Raw genomic sequence first — 13,796 nt, forward strand, 5'->3', positions numbered from 1 at the left:
TGGATTCATTCCAAAGTGATTCCAGACCGAAAGTAAACTAACTGGGGGAAAAATGGAGCAAATATATATTTCCTCAAAAGCATCATATTTGCATGAGCTGCTGTAAATAAATCTAAATATATGTTTTTTATAGATGTTTAGATTACCCGGGGGGGGGGAGGAGGGGGGAAGCGGGAACCTTCTCCCCATAATTAACCTAGTCTAGTCTAAAGGCTTAATTGACACAGAATATTTATGCTGCTATTACTGTTTGTGATACCAGATATTTTCATGGGATCTTGAGATGCATAATATGTGCTGCAAAGCAAACAGCTGGAAGAGTCACATTAGAGAATTACTAAGTAACCATACGCTTTGGGGACCTTCACTGGCAATCTTAGCAGAAAGGGTGGATTTATCCTCTCATTTCTAACGGGGTCTCCCCCAGATGAGGATTGAAGCCTGCTGGGTGAAACAGTATGTGTGAAACCTTGCAGTGCTGCTGATTTTCTATTGAGTTTTTCTTGCTGAACTTGACGAACCCTGATCCTGAGTCGAATTGGGGAGCTTTGCAATGTTCTGCTGGTGCAAAGAGACCCTGAAGTAATCATAGATGGACATGAGAGAATCATCCTAGTGTACAGGATCCTCCATCACCATAAAGTCAATGTATTGTTTTTTATGCAACTAACCCTTCCTGTAGGTGGCATGGGAGTATTCCTGGCAATGCAGTAAACCCCAGGCAGCAACTGGCAACTGGTGTAATTTAGAATAATCCTCAGGAGGTTATACCAGGAGACCAGCCCTGTTCATTGCCAGCAAAGAATTTGGTGAGCTTAAAGACACCTTTGCACACGCTTCCAGACCCCTGTTGTTCCGTGTTCTCCTCAGCCACAATTAAGAACTGGGGCTTTAGACTCTACTCTCCAGTGCTATCAGCTTGGCATTTTGCACCAGCATATATACATGCCTGCAAGACTGTCATTATCCCTATTATAAATTTCAGGGTGCAAACACAGGGAAAACCATTTGACTGTTGTATTGCCAGGTAGATACGTTGCTATTTCCAACAGCATTTCCCAGGCCAGGGCACACAGTACTTAAAAACAACCCCCCCAATCCCATATTTTTCTCTCTCTCTCTCTCTCTCTCTCTCTCTCCAACTGCCCCTCACACCCACAGTTCTCTTTTCACTAGGGTTTTTGTTTGGTTGAGTTAGCTTTGATTTGTTGTTTTTTTTTTTGGTTTGTTTTTTGTTTTTTTGATTATTGGAAAATCAATCTGTGAAATGTTTTGTGTGTACACCCATTCTCCACTCCCAGAAGGCAAGTAAGTATGACAGTAGAGGAATTCTGCTTGCATTTTGAAGAGTAATGGCTTTGAGGGATTCTGCAGTTCAGAGGCAGCTTGAGTCATATGCTACAGAGGTTGCAAAAGTAAGCGTTCTCTTACTATGGAAATTGGAAGAAGGAGAGAAAAAATTACTGACTAATGAATAAACTACTCGTGCTGATGGATGGGGCCAGCTGCTTTTGTTGATGGAACTCTGCATTCTGCCAGCTGAGTGGCATTTCTTAAAAGGTGAGATGAGTCTCTCCTGGGGAGGTACTGGCCTTTTCTAGGGGATAGACACCCACATTCAATGAAAAAAGGAGAAAAATATTCTTTCTTATGTCTTTTAACTCAGCAGATAAGAGGAACAGGCTGCTATATATACTTTAGTGACTAGATAGTTTTGCTTTTGTTAAGCCCCCAGTGGAGATTATCAATAAAAATCATTTATATGACACAATACATTTAAATGGTGCTTTGCAAACATAGGTTAAGATATCTTTCCTGACCCAAAGGATTCACCGGCAGAGAGACTGGACAAGCAAATGAAAGGCAAGGCAGAGGGCGGTGGGTCAAGTAAAGCATGTTGCAAACATGAGAAGAGGGCAGGAAGGACTGGTTGAAGGAGCAGGCTTTGAAGAGGGATTTGAAGGAGGGGTGAGTTGGCATTAGGATGACTGAAAAAAGGAGGTGGTTCCTGACATAGAAAGCAACCTGATACAAGGTGCAAAGACCAGAGTGGGAGATGAAGCGAAAAGTAAGGCCAAATGGGTATGTAGAGCAGTGGTCTCCAAAATGGGGTATGCGAGATGATCCCATGGGGCGCGTAGCGGCAGGAGCGCCACCGGACGGCACTCTGCTGTTTTTTTTTCTTTGGCGGCAGCTCTGCATGTCCACGGCTGGTGTTCCCCTCCAGCGGCGCGTCTACGGCTGGTCTTCCGGTCTTCTTCCGTTGGTGGCACGCGAGCCAAAAAGTTTGGAGACCACTGAGGTAGAGCATGGAAAACATGAACAGAAAGCACATATGAGACCAGAGAGGTATATTGGGCAATACTTTGGGAGGAGGGCAAACTTGCATTTTCTGAGTTAAGAGAAAGGAGGGATATCATGATGGAAGTCAGGGAAGAGAAGGATGAATGTGGTAAATGAATTAGCCTCTGACTGCCTGAAAGCTGGGAGTGGACGATGGGATGGATCACTCTGTGATTGCCTGTTCTGTTCATTCCCTCTGAAGTACCTGGCGTTGGCCACTGTCAGAAGACAGGATACTGGGCTAGATGGATCATTGGTCTGACCCAGTCTGGCCATTCTGATGTTCTTATGGCATTTGGCCAGACAGGAAGAGGGAGATATGAGAGGCCAGAAATGAGGTTACAGAAAGCAAGGTGAAAGTATGATCCATGGAAATGACCCCACATGAAAATAGACTCTCTTGCATTTATGTATCATCTTTTCATCTTGAGGGTCTTCACAGACTTAAACTGATATACAGATTACGCCCAGAGCACACAAGGTTTGAGCATTGGCCTGCTAAACCCAGGGTTGTGAAGTTCAATCCTTGAGGGTGCCATTTAGGGATCTGGGGCAAAAATTGGGGATTGGTCCTGCTTTGAGCAGGGGGTTGGACTAGATGACCTCCTGAGGTCCCTTCCAACCCTGATATTCTATGAACTATAATACAGCCACCTCTCTGGAGGAAACACAGCAGCTTTTAAACTCTGTTTATACCAAACTCCTTCCTATATCACTGTTTGTCATTCCACCGTGAGTTGTGTCTAAAATTAATATATAAGCTCTTTGGGTCAGGGATCTTGTCTAAAGCATTTAACATATTTTGGTGCTGTAGAAATAAATAATAAAAATGCTGGAATTTTGCACACCACAGAATTTAAAGGAATTTCATGTAAAATCAACACTAATTATGAGAGAAAAGACTCTATCTGACATAGTAAAACTTAGTGAGCGTTGGACAAAATTAGTATGCTAATAAAACAAAATTACTCTGGTTTTAGACCCCTGGTGAATTATTAGAATATTTCTGTAGCGTTTGGAGTGTTATTAAGGCTGTATCCATTATGGGGGGGGGGGAGACCTTGCTAGTGATTCAACAGAGATCTTTAGTAGAGGTACAATTAAAATAGCTCTATTTAAGCAAATTTCCTTTCAAGGTAATTGCTACATGGATACGCTTTTGCAAACCTCTCATATGCTTTTAAAAGTTCACTTGCTATTGAAGCACTTATTGCTTGTTCTTCAGCCCTAACTACACATACATAAACTTATGTGAGTCTGGCACTCTTCTATGCCACACCACAGTGAAGGGAAAACCTCTTTAATTAATGGAGCATTCCTATTTAAATAATTTGTTTTTCTTATACTTTGTTTAGCGTTCCGTGTAAATCATTTTATATATGCCCTAACAAAATGGAACCAAACTGTACATAATCAATCCCTGTCCACTTAATATACAGAAACTTTAGTGGGAGCAATCTCAGTTTACAAATCTTGAAGGCAAGCCAGATCATCAGAACCTGAAATATAAAAAGGAAGAGAGATCTCCTCGAAATAAGCTTCTAGGAAAAATCTTCACAAGAGCCTAAATGACTTAGGTAGCTAACACTCATTGAAAATCAATGGGACACAGGATCCTAGGGGTAACATTTTTCAAAAGCACCTAAATAATTTCAGTGTCTTAGTCCTATTAAAAATCAATAGGAATGATCTTTTCATCCCAAGCCCATTGACTTTCAATGCGACTTAGATGCCTAAGTTACTTTTGAGCCTGGAATGTAGGCACCTTTGAAAATTTTAGCCTCCATGTATCGGACTAATGGGCCTGATGGTGCTCTGACTTAATACCAGTGTAAATCAAGTGTAATAACACCGAAGTCAGTGGGTCACACTAGCATAAAACCACTGTAAAGGAGAGGAGAATCAGCTCTTCGGGACCAAATTCCCGTTTTGCCCTGCACCTTGTGTTATCACTTACACTAGTGATTTATACCCCGTTTGCAGTGGTGTAAACAATTACACACAGCAATGGACAATCAGGCCTTAAGACTTTAAAACATGTGAAATGTACCATAGGGCCCTTTTGAATTAAACTCAAGTTGTAAGTGCATTTTAAGGACATACTTTGGGAGTTTTAATTGGCTCTAAGCAGCAATCTGGCTGGAGAAGGTATAATCAATATAGCTTATAGGAGTCTGTTTATGTATTTTCCATTATATTAGCATTACACCTTAGTTTATTAATGCTCTGTCTCCCGAAGTCATCTGGGACACAACAGTTTGGGCCTGATTCTCAGCTGGTGTAAATCAGCACAACTCCATTAAAGTGAATCATTAAGAAATCTTCAAGGATGGGGAAAATATGACAGTCAGGAAGAAGTTGCATAGCCAAAAAAATAAACTTTATGGCAGATAACACTCATGGGCCAAAGGATTTCATCCAATGCCTTGTGACCTGAATTTAGAAAATGACAAGGATTACAAAGTTTAGGAAAGTCTTTCCCAACATTCAAATCCCAAGTATGTCAGAATTTTATAGGGTAGGTACTAGAGCTAATTTTCAAATTGATGCAGGATAAAATCAGGAGACAATGCAGTGAGTTCAGAAGAGGTTGAAAGGCCCCATTCCCACAAGTGGGCGATTTCTTTTTTGCCGCTGCATTTTGGACCTATTGCAGTATCTGTAAACATGACGCTGGCAAAGCTGCAAACAAAGAATTACAGTAATCCAATCTGGATGTAACAAAAGCCTGTCTGCATGTAACAAACATTTTCCAAATCCTCCAGAGTCAAGCAACATTTAATCCTTGCTATTTTTGTAAGATGATAAAAAGCTGTTTTGAAAGGCTAGTCCAATGACTTAGTGGGTACTAGTGCTTGGAATGCATTTTTTTAAAAAAATCATGGCACGTAACAGAGAATGAAACACTTATTCTGGACAGAGGCAATGATAACTTGAGGCACTGCACAGCTTTATTACTTTGCTGGTTATCTGTTCATCCCTGCATGTCTTTTTAGGTCCTAGTGAATAGTGCAGTCTTTCAGGAAAAAGGATTTGAAGATTTAGTGATTCAGCACTATGGTTCTATGATTTGATGAAGCTTTTCTTTGTTGGTTGATCCGTGTAGGGCTTCAGGGCTGAAGCTGTTTGCATCCAGTGATTTGGCAGAAGAGGCACACAGTGGGATCAGCTCATGCTGTTTCTGTGCTCATTGATGAACAATGCAGACCTGCCTCGTCCTGATTATTCACCGTGGAGAGAATGACCTCCAGCTGCATGGGAGTTAACTTAACATCCCTCTGGATTCTGTCCCTTAGTTTGATTAGGCAATCCTAAAATCATGGCCAAAGGTTTCGTTAGTGTCATCAGAAATAGCATAGTCTTGAGATGGGTGTGGCAAGGAGCTGCAGATCCAGCTTGCATGGAAAAGGCTAGGAAGAAAGTGAATAGGAAAGTCACCAGGGTATTCCTAGCGATAGGAGGTTCTGTGATGCAGCATAGGGACATATGTTACAATCAGCCTGAATTTTTCAGGCATGATGACATACATTTGTCAGACGGAGGCACTGACATATGGCTACAGAACGTGGGGGAATGGAATGGGCAGGAGTCATGATACCAGATGGCAGGGGGGAGGGAGAGGGGGAACCAAGCTAGTTGCTGGCAGCCCTGTGGTTCCCAGAGGTAAAAAAATACCTGGAATGTTGGTGACGGGCCTTGGTCTCATTGGCTGGGATGAGACCTTGTAGCCCTGCATGAGGACCTTAGCCCATCTTCTGTCCCCCTGGTGAACACCCTGGTAGGATGCTGGAACTCAGAGACTGCTGAATCATAGGGTGTAGGCTGGGTTATATTGCAGGTTTCTTGTAATCCCTGTAAATGGGAACCAATTAAAAGCCTGATATAGAAGAGTATGGGTGATGGGCGGGTACCACCCCACTCTTTTATTAAATTTCAATACAGGTTGTGGCCTGATGCTTAAAAGCCATCCATGTGGCAGTCCTCACTTCACTGCTGTGTCTGCATTAAGCCCCACTGACTTGGGCTGCCTGCCAAAGCAGTTTACAGGATTGGGACTTTAGATACTATTGTAGTAGATGCAGTAGAGTCATGGAGGTGACTTTCCAACATCAGGCGTAATGAAGAGCTTTGCAAAAGATTCAAGACTCAGAAATGGAATCGCTAACCCTTTGCTTAGTAACTTTGTTAGCATCAGGTTTTTCTCAGTTTTATTCAGGTTCATCTTTTTTTTAAGTTTACCAACCCAGATTCCTTAGAAAGCAATTTTGCAAATTCATAGCATACTGATATAGTTACCTTTTCAATTTGTTTCTATATTGCCATGGTTTACAGCTAGGAAAACCCAGATGTAAGCCATAAGACATGAATTCAAAGGGCAGCATACACTCCACAGAGCCAAAAATAAAGAGTAAAGATTAGAGCCTTGTGGCATATCCCCAGTTTAATGAAATGTGTGTTCTGTGAAGATCTCCAAAATTTAAAATCCCTAAAATCCGATTTAAACCAGGCTAACACCTTGTTTGTAAGATTTAGGTTTGTTAGCATCAAAATTATTAATCACATCCTCATAGCCAATAGTGATGAAGGCTCAGATTAGGGGTTGGGGAATCTATCTCAACTTGTCAGAAAAGGCAATTTCAATGTGGTGGGCTTGAGGATCCCTGGAGTCGCTGATGTACAATGCTGAACATTCATCCTGCTTTTTAGAACCTGGGTTATACATACAGAAATCATAAGACTCACTTAAAAACAAGGACTTCATTTTCCATTCTGTTCAACCTTCAGAAGTTAAAGGCGCTGCATGGAATGTAATTCAGCACAGGAACTGGCTTCTAGTATTCAGAGAGCCTGATCCAAAGCCCATCAAATTAGGATGCCATTGACTTCTGGGGCTTGGTTTTAGGCTAGAGCTTGTCAAAAAAATATTTTTTTTAATGAAAGCTTTCAACAAAAATTGTGTGTGTGTGTGTGGGGGGGGGGATCAACCAACCAGTAACAGCAATGAAAACAAACACAAACCATTTTTGTCAAATTTCCAAGGAAATTTTCACGCAAAACTCAAACAGAACATTTTCAACCAAAAACTTGAAAATCAAAACATCTTGGCTACAAAACTAAATTTGTGTAGAAAGCAGACATTTTTGTACAAAATTTCAGTTACTCAAAAGCTGAATTTTCCAACAAAAAGCAATTTTGCTGGATTTTTTTTATAAGCCCTACTTCAGACCATAGTCTTCTGAGAAGGAGGCCATTTTTTATCTCACTCTTAAATGTATCTGGAACACCTATCTCTAAATTCTCCTCACTTTTTCCTCAATTTTAAGGCAATTTACACTTTCCTCTGAAGCAAGTGAAACTAGCTATTGTAGGATACTGGTCTAGGTGGATTATTGGTCTAATCTGTTAGCACTATAGGTCTAGTCCCCTAATAGCTTTCTTTGACAGGATAACAAGTCTTGTGGATAGGGAAGAAGCAGTAGACGTGGTATATCTTGACTATTGTAAGGTTTTTGATATTGTCTCGTGTGACCTTCTCATAAACTAGGGAAATACAGCCTAGATGGAGCTAATATCAGGTGGGTGCATAACTGGTTGGAAAACTGTTCCCAGAGAGTAGTTATCAGTGGTTCATAGTCATGTCACAGGACACATCGACTGGGGACCCGCAGGGATCGTTTCTGGGTCCGGTTGTGTTCAATATCTTAATCAGTGATTTAGATAATGGCATAGAGAGTACATTTATAAAGTTCATGGACAATACCAAGCTGGGAGGGGTTGCAAGTTCTGTGGAGGATAGGATTAAAATTCAAAATGATCTGGACAAAGTGGAGAAATGGCCTGAACAAAATAGGATGAAATGAAATAAAGGACAAATGTAAAGTACTCCACTTAGGAAGGAACAATGAGTAGAACACATACAAAATGGGAAATGACTGCCTAGGAAGGAGTACTGCAGAAAGGGATCTGGGGGTCATAGAGGATCACATGCTAAATATGAGTAAACAGTGTAATAAAGTCTCATTCTGGGATGTATTAGTAGGAGTGTTATAAGCAAGACACGAGAAGTAATTCTTCTGCTCTATTCCTCACTGATTAGGCCTGAAATGGAGTATTCTGTGCTGTTCTGGGTGCCACAATTTCAGGAAAGATGTGGAGAAATTGGAGAAAGTCCAGAGAAGAGCAACAAAAATGATTAAAGGTCTAGAAAACATGGCCTATGAGGAAAGATTGGAAAAAAAAATGGGTTTGTTTCATCTGGAGAAGAGAAGACTGAGAGGGGACATAACAGTTTTCACGTACATAAAAAGTTTTTACAAGGAGGAGGGAGAAAAATTGTTCTCCTTAACCTCTGAGGATAGGACAAGAAGCAATGGACTGAAATTGCAGCAAGGGCAGTTTGTTGGACATTTGGAAAAACCTCCTAACTGTCAGGGTAGTTTAGCACTGGAATAAATTGCCTAAGGAGGCTGTGTAATCTCCATCACTGGAGATTTTTAAGAGCAGGTTAGACAAACATCTGTCAAGGATGGTCTAGATAATACTTAGTCCTGCCATGAGTGCAGGGGACTGGACTAAATGACCTTTCAAGATCCCTTCGAGTCCTATGATTTTATGAGGACAGAAGTTCTGAAACTCAAGTGGATGAATGCAAACAGAAGGCATAATATCTGAAGCTTCATCATCATTAACTAATGGGACACTTCAGCAATCCAACTTCACACCAAGAGAAACATTATATCTCCATATAGGGAAACTCAGCAATGCATTGTTTAAATGGGTGTGGGTTAATGAAAACCTAATTGTAGAAAATGAGAAAAAACATTCAGAGAGTTCACTGTAAGAAATGAATTAGAAATAGCCAGCCAGAAGAGACTATAAAGAAAACAATCAATAGTATTAAAAACAGAATATTAATATTCTGTTAATATCAGAAAGAGCCTTCTGATGAGGTGATAATTCTATTTCCAAATTTAAAACTGATAGTAAAATTTGAGTTTCTCTATTTAGCTTCCAATCTTTGACTGAATAAATTTAGTTTAGAAGGTTCACCAATGACCCATAGAGGTCTATCTAGGTGGTGGTAGAATTACAACGCTGAAGTGTGAGGGTATCAATAATACAAGAAAGAGAACGATTAGAGCAATTAGCCATGGCACAGAAAAATGACCCTGCAGTCACTTAGAATTCATTAATACAGCAAAGGAATGATTGGGTTCCCATAGCCTAGTTCTGTGCTACTTTATAGCAAAGGAAATCTTCACAGGACTTGAAGAGTGATATCCAAGAGAATCTTTGTGTAAGCAGAGAGACGGACAAAAAAAAATAAAAAAAAGCAGCAAACAGGATGTAAGTGAAAAGGGTGTGCAAAATGTAGTCACATTGGTTTGTAAAGGAATAGATTAAGCAATATTATGTATAGATTCTGAATTAAAAGAATCATGATCCAATATTATAACCAAGATGGAAACACTGAAACCAAACAGAATTCAGAAGCTTTGAGAGACTTTGATATTTTTTTTCAGCAAAACCAGGAAAAGAATCCCATAATGAACTGAGATAGTGCCAAGTCAAAGCCATGGATTTGGCAACTCCTAAAGTTTGCAATTGTATGGAATCTGAATCTAGATCCCAGTTTTGCAGCTGGTGCCTATATATATAACAGCCCAAATCAAATCTTTGTATCCAACCAACCTTGAACTTCTGGGGATTGGAAGTCTAGAGGGGGAGCCAAATGTGACTCAGATAATTTGCTAATGATAGAAGCCCTGAGCAAAGTTAGGCTGGGGCAGTTCTTCTATGAAAGGGAAAGAAGAAAGAGGCTGGAAACCCACACTGTTTATCTGCATCTCCCATGCAGCCCAAAGCATGCCCCATGGGAGATCTCCAAGCCTCAGTGTACCTGATGGTATTGGAGGTGGATCACTGCTGGGGAAGGAGCCAAGCATCCATGACTGCATGGACATTCCCATTGTGGATGACAGATGCGTGGGCTGGGTCGGTGGTGGGGGAAAGGGTAATTCAAAACATTTCCTTTCTGCTCAGCCCCTTGGGAAATCCTCAGTGTACGGCCTGACCGGGTCTCGATGACATGGTAAAAATGCTAGTGTCCTGTGTAAGCTAGTGTCCCCACCACCACCCAACACAATGGAGGGATAATTTAAAGGAAAGGCTGGTGTACTCAAAGCTTGACTGAATGATTCCAGGGTACCTCAAGTGGCTAGACAGGCAAGCACAAGCTCCTGGGAGGCATGTTTAGAGTCTGCACACACAACTGCTTTTGGAGCAGGCTTGAGGCCAATATTTTAAAAAAAAAAAGTCAGAAACTGGTCCATTTAGTTTACCTCACATACTAAGCCCCCTGAATCACATCCAGCAAGAATATGGTGAGTATTTTATTCAAAAAGCAATGATAAATAATTGTATTTTATAATGGGAAGAGAAATTTATGTAAATATACTTACTCTATTATGTGAACAACTGGAGTGAAAGCAAGAAGTATAAAAACTAAGTTAACAGGTTATGCTCAGGAGCTGAGAAGTGGAGTGCTCATCTACAACCAATAGCAGCTGATGTGCTTGTACTAGATAGCTACTACTGCCGAGTTTGCGGGCTGCCACTTCACTATATATATGTGTTTGTGGGACAGTGGTTCCGCACAATTCATAGACTTAATAACCACACCCATTTCTACCTTCCATGCAATGTGTGTGTCATAGAGTCATAGAATATCAGGGTTGGAAGGGACCTCAGGAGGTCATCTAGTCCAACCCCCTGCTCAAAGCAGGACCAATCCCCAATTTTTGCCCCAGATTCCTAAATGGCCCCCTCAGGGATTGAACTCACAACGCTGGATTTAGCAGACCAATGCTCAAACCACTGAGCTATCCCTCTCCCCCCTAAACTGTGACGTAAGTGTGTTTCTATTTGGCCCATCCCTGCCTTCTCCAGTTGCAGAAATCTATTGCCTCTTTAATTTTAGACAAGGAGAATGCATGTGGGGGCCTGGCTTTGGCCCATATTTAATAATATAATTAAAAATGAATGCCTAGGATGATGAGACAAAAAAGATTTGATTTCAGTGAGGCTACTTGTGCTTAAAGTTATACACATAGTTAAGTGCTTTGCTGAACTGAAGCCTAAAACCATTATATTGTTTCTTCAGATCATGCTATTAAGATCAAACTCAGCAGCCATCACTCAGGCACAGTTTTCTCTCATGTCATTTGTTCCTTAAATTTCAGATCCATTTCAAAACCTTCTTTTAAAATTTGGTTTACATTTCACTCTTTGTTTTTGCCCCCTCTTTTCCTTCTGATGACCTTACCATCTGTTCTTTCTGGCTCACTTTCTCTGCTTTATATTTTTCCCCCTACTCAGTTCTTCAGTGTTGCCAGTTCTAGCAATTTTATCCCAAGTCTCTTGATATTTGGTGTTTTTTTTCTTAAAACCCAAGTTCCCAGAACATTGGGATTACTAGGGAACCTCCTCTTCCATTACAAAAGGTAAGTTGTAAGCCTTTGTGGTTGCCGAAGAGGGCTTGATGTTTGAACCTTAAAGGCTCAAAACCAAGAAGGCACATAAAAAGAACCCAACATTTATAATTTTTTAAATCTTTTTTTTGTCTGACTCATATTTGAATGCTTGGGGTTAAGTGACACTGTCTCTTTCAGATTTATATTCACTGACAGGATGGCTCTTATCGAGCAAGAAAGTTTCTCTCACTTGCAGCATCAGCTATCATATGGTATTTGGGTATGTTACCTGAGGTTTTGCTGAACCCAAAGCTCTTGGCAACTTTATTCTTTGTTAGCCAGTGGTAGGAAGTAAATCAATGGGGACACAGCCCGTCCGGCTGATAGTTCACGCAAGCAGGGAAGCAAAAGTGTTTTCACTCAAAGCTTCTACTTTTAGTCTCCAGCACTTACATATGTCCTCAACAGGTTAGTAAACACCCCCAAATTAACTCGAGATTAATATTTACCCAGGTCTTGTGGAGGACTCGAGTGTAGATGTCCAGTGGCTAGGCTTTCATCTTCAGGGGAACTTGAGAAGTGTTCGAGTGTGGCCTCTTCATCTGTGTGCACAGAATGTTCATACTGTTATTTTTTGTGCAAAATTCTGCCTGCTTGTGCTAACATTTCTGTGCAGAAGTCCCCCACACAAAAAAATTGTATGAATGATTTTGTATATACCCACCATTTTCTGAACTGTAGGGGGAAATATTGAAAATGCCTGAACACAAACAATATCACTTCAAGTGGGATAATAATTTTTCCTAAAATGCACAAATTTAGGTAGTAGGTTAGCGGAAAGACTTACACATATGAATCATATTCAGCCATGTAAACAATTTAATTGATAAAAATAACCCATTCAAAAACAGAATTCCAAGATTTAGAACAAATTTTAAAATCATACTTTGACTGCTTTCAAATGTGAGTTAAATTCTGTCATCCTGTAAAGTATCAGACTGTTGAGAGGGCTGTAGATTGATTGTAAATTATTTATTATATATAAAAACTTAAAAAATTGCCAAGTAACTTACTGTCCTTAAATTAGTTGGAGTGATTAGAATATCTTTTTTTATCACTTGAGTTTCCTTTAGTGATCAAATCACATTTCTATGTATCTGATTGGCATGTATAAGAAGAAGTATCACAAGAAACCAGTGAGGTCATAAACAGACATCTGTTCAAGATTGGCTCAGGGAAGCACCACAATAAATGCTAATTGATTGTTGAAAAAATATGCTTATCCTAGCTAATAGAATTCACAATCTGCAATATTGTGCTCAAATTCAATTAAAACTAACCAATGTAGCTCAAATTTTGAATACCATAAACTCACATTGAAATGTTAGTGAATGATCTTGTCAAGGTTCCTCCCCCACTCTGAACTCTAGGGTACAGATGTGGGGACCTGCATGAAAAAACCTCCTAAGCTTATCTTTACCAGCTTAGGTCAAAACTTCCCCAAGGTACAAAATATTCCCCCCGTTGTCCTTGGACTGGCCGCTACCACCACCAAACTAATACTGGTTACTGGGGAAGAGCTGTTTGGACGCGTCTTTCCCCTCAAAATACTTCCCAAAACCCTGCACCCCACTTCCTGGACAAGGTTTGGTAAAAAGCCTCACCAATTTGCCTAGGTGACTACAGACCCAGACCCTTGGATCTTAAGAACAATGAACAATCCTCCCAACACTTGCACCCCCCCTTTCCTGGGAAATGTTGGATAAAAAGCCTCACCAATTTGCATAGGTGACCACAGACCCAAACCCTTGGATCTGAGAACAATGAAAAAGCATTCAGTTTTTTACAAGACGACTTTTAATAAAAAATAGAAGTAAATAGAAATAAAGAAATCCCCCCTGTAAAATAAGGATGGTAGATATCTTACAGGGTAATTAGATTCAAAAACATAGAGAACCCCTCTAGGCAAAACCTTAAGTT

At 40.4% G+C, this 13,796-nt stretch overlaps 1 long non-coding RNA gene across 2 annotated transcripts in view; it reads right to left on the reverse strand.

The window, feature by feature from the left end:
- LOC142072887 (uncharacterized) overlaps positions 1 to 13,796 on the reverse strand; it is a 65,600-nt gene that overhangs the window by 13,361 nt on the left and 38,443 nt on the right. Inside the window, exons 2-4 of one of the 2 annotated variants that reach the window (XR_012669490.1) lie at positions 12,326 to 12,418; positions 6,019 to 6,195; positions 5,223 to 5,753 (exon numbers count right to left, since the gene is read on the reverse strand). This is a non-coding gene — a long non-coding RNA (uncharacterized LOC142072887). Of the gene's footprint in view, positions 1 to 5,222; positions 5,754 to 6,018; positions 6,196 to 12,325; positions 12,419 to 13,796 lie in introns of those variants that run through there. The other variant, XR_012669491.1, reaches the window with a different exon arrangement.

The sequence above is a fragment of the Caretta caretta genome, chromosome 7 (assembly GCF_965140235.1).
Source record: "Caretta caretta isolate rCarCar2 chromosome 7, rCarCar1.hap1, whole genome shotgun sequence".
NCBI lineage: Eukaryota > Metazoa > Chordata > Testudines > Cheloniidae > Caretta > Caretta caretta.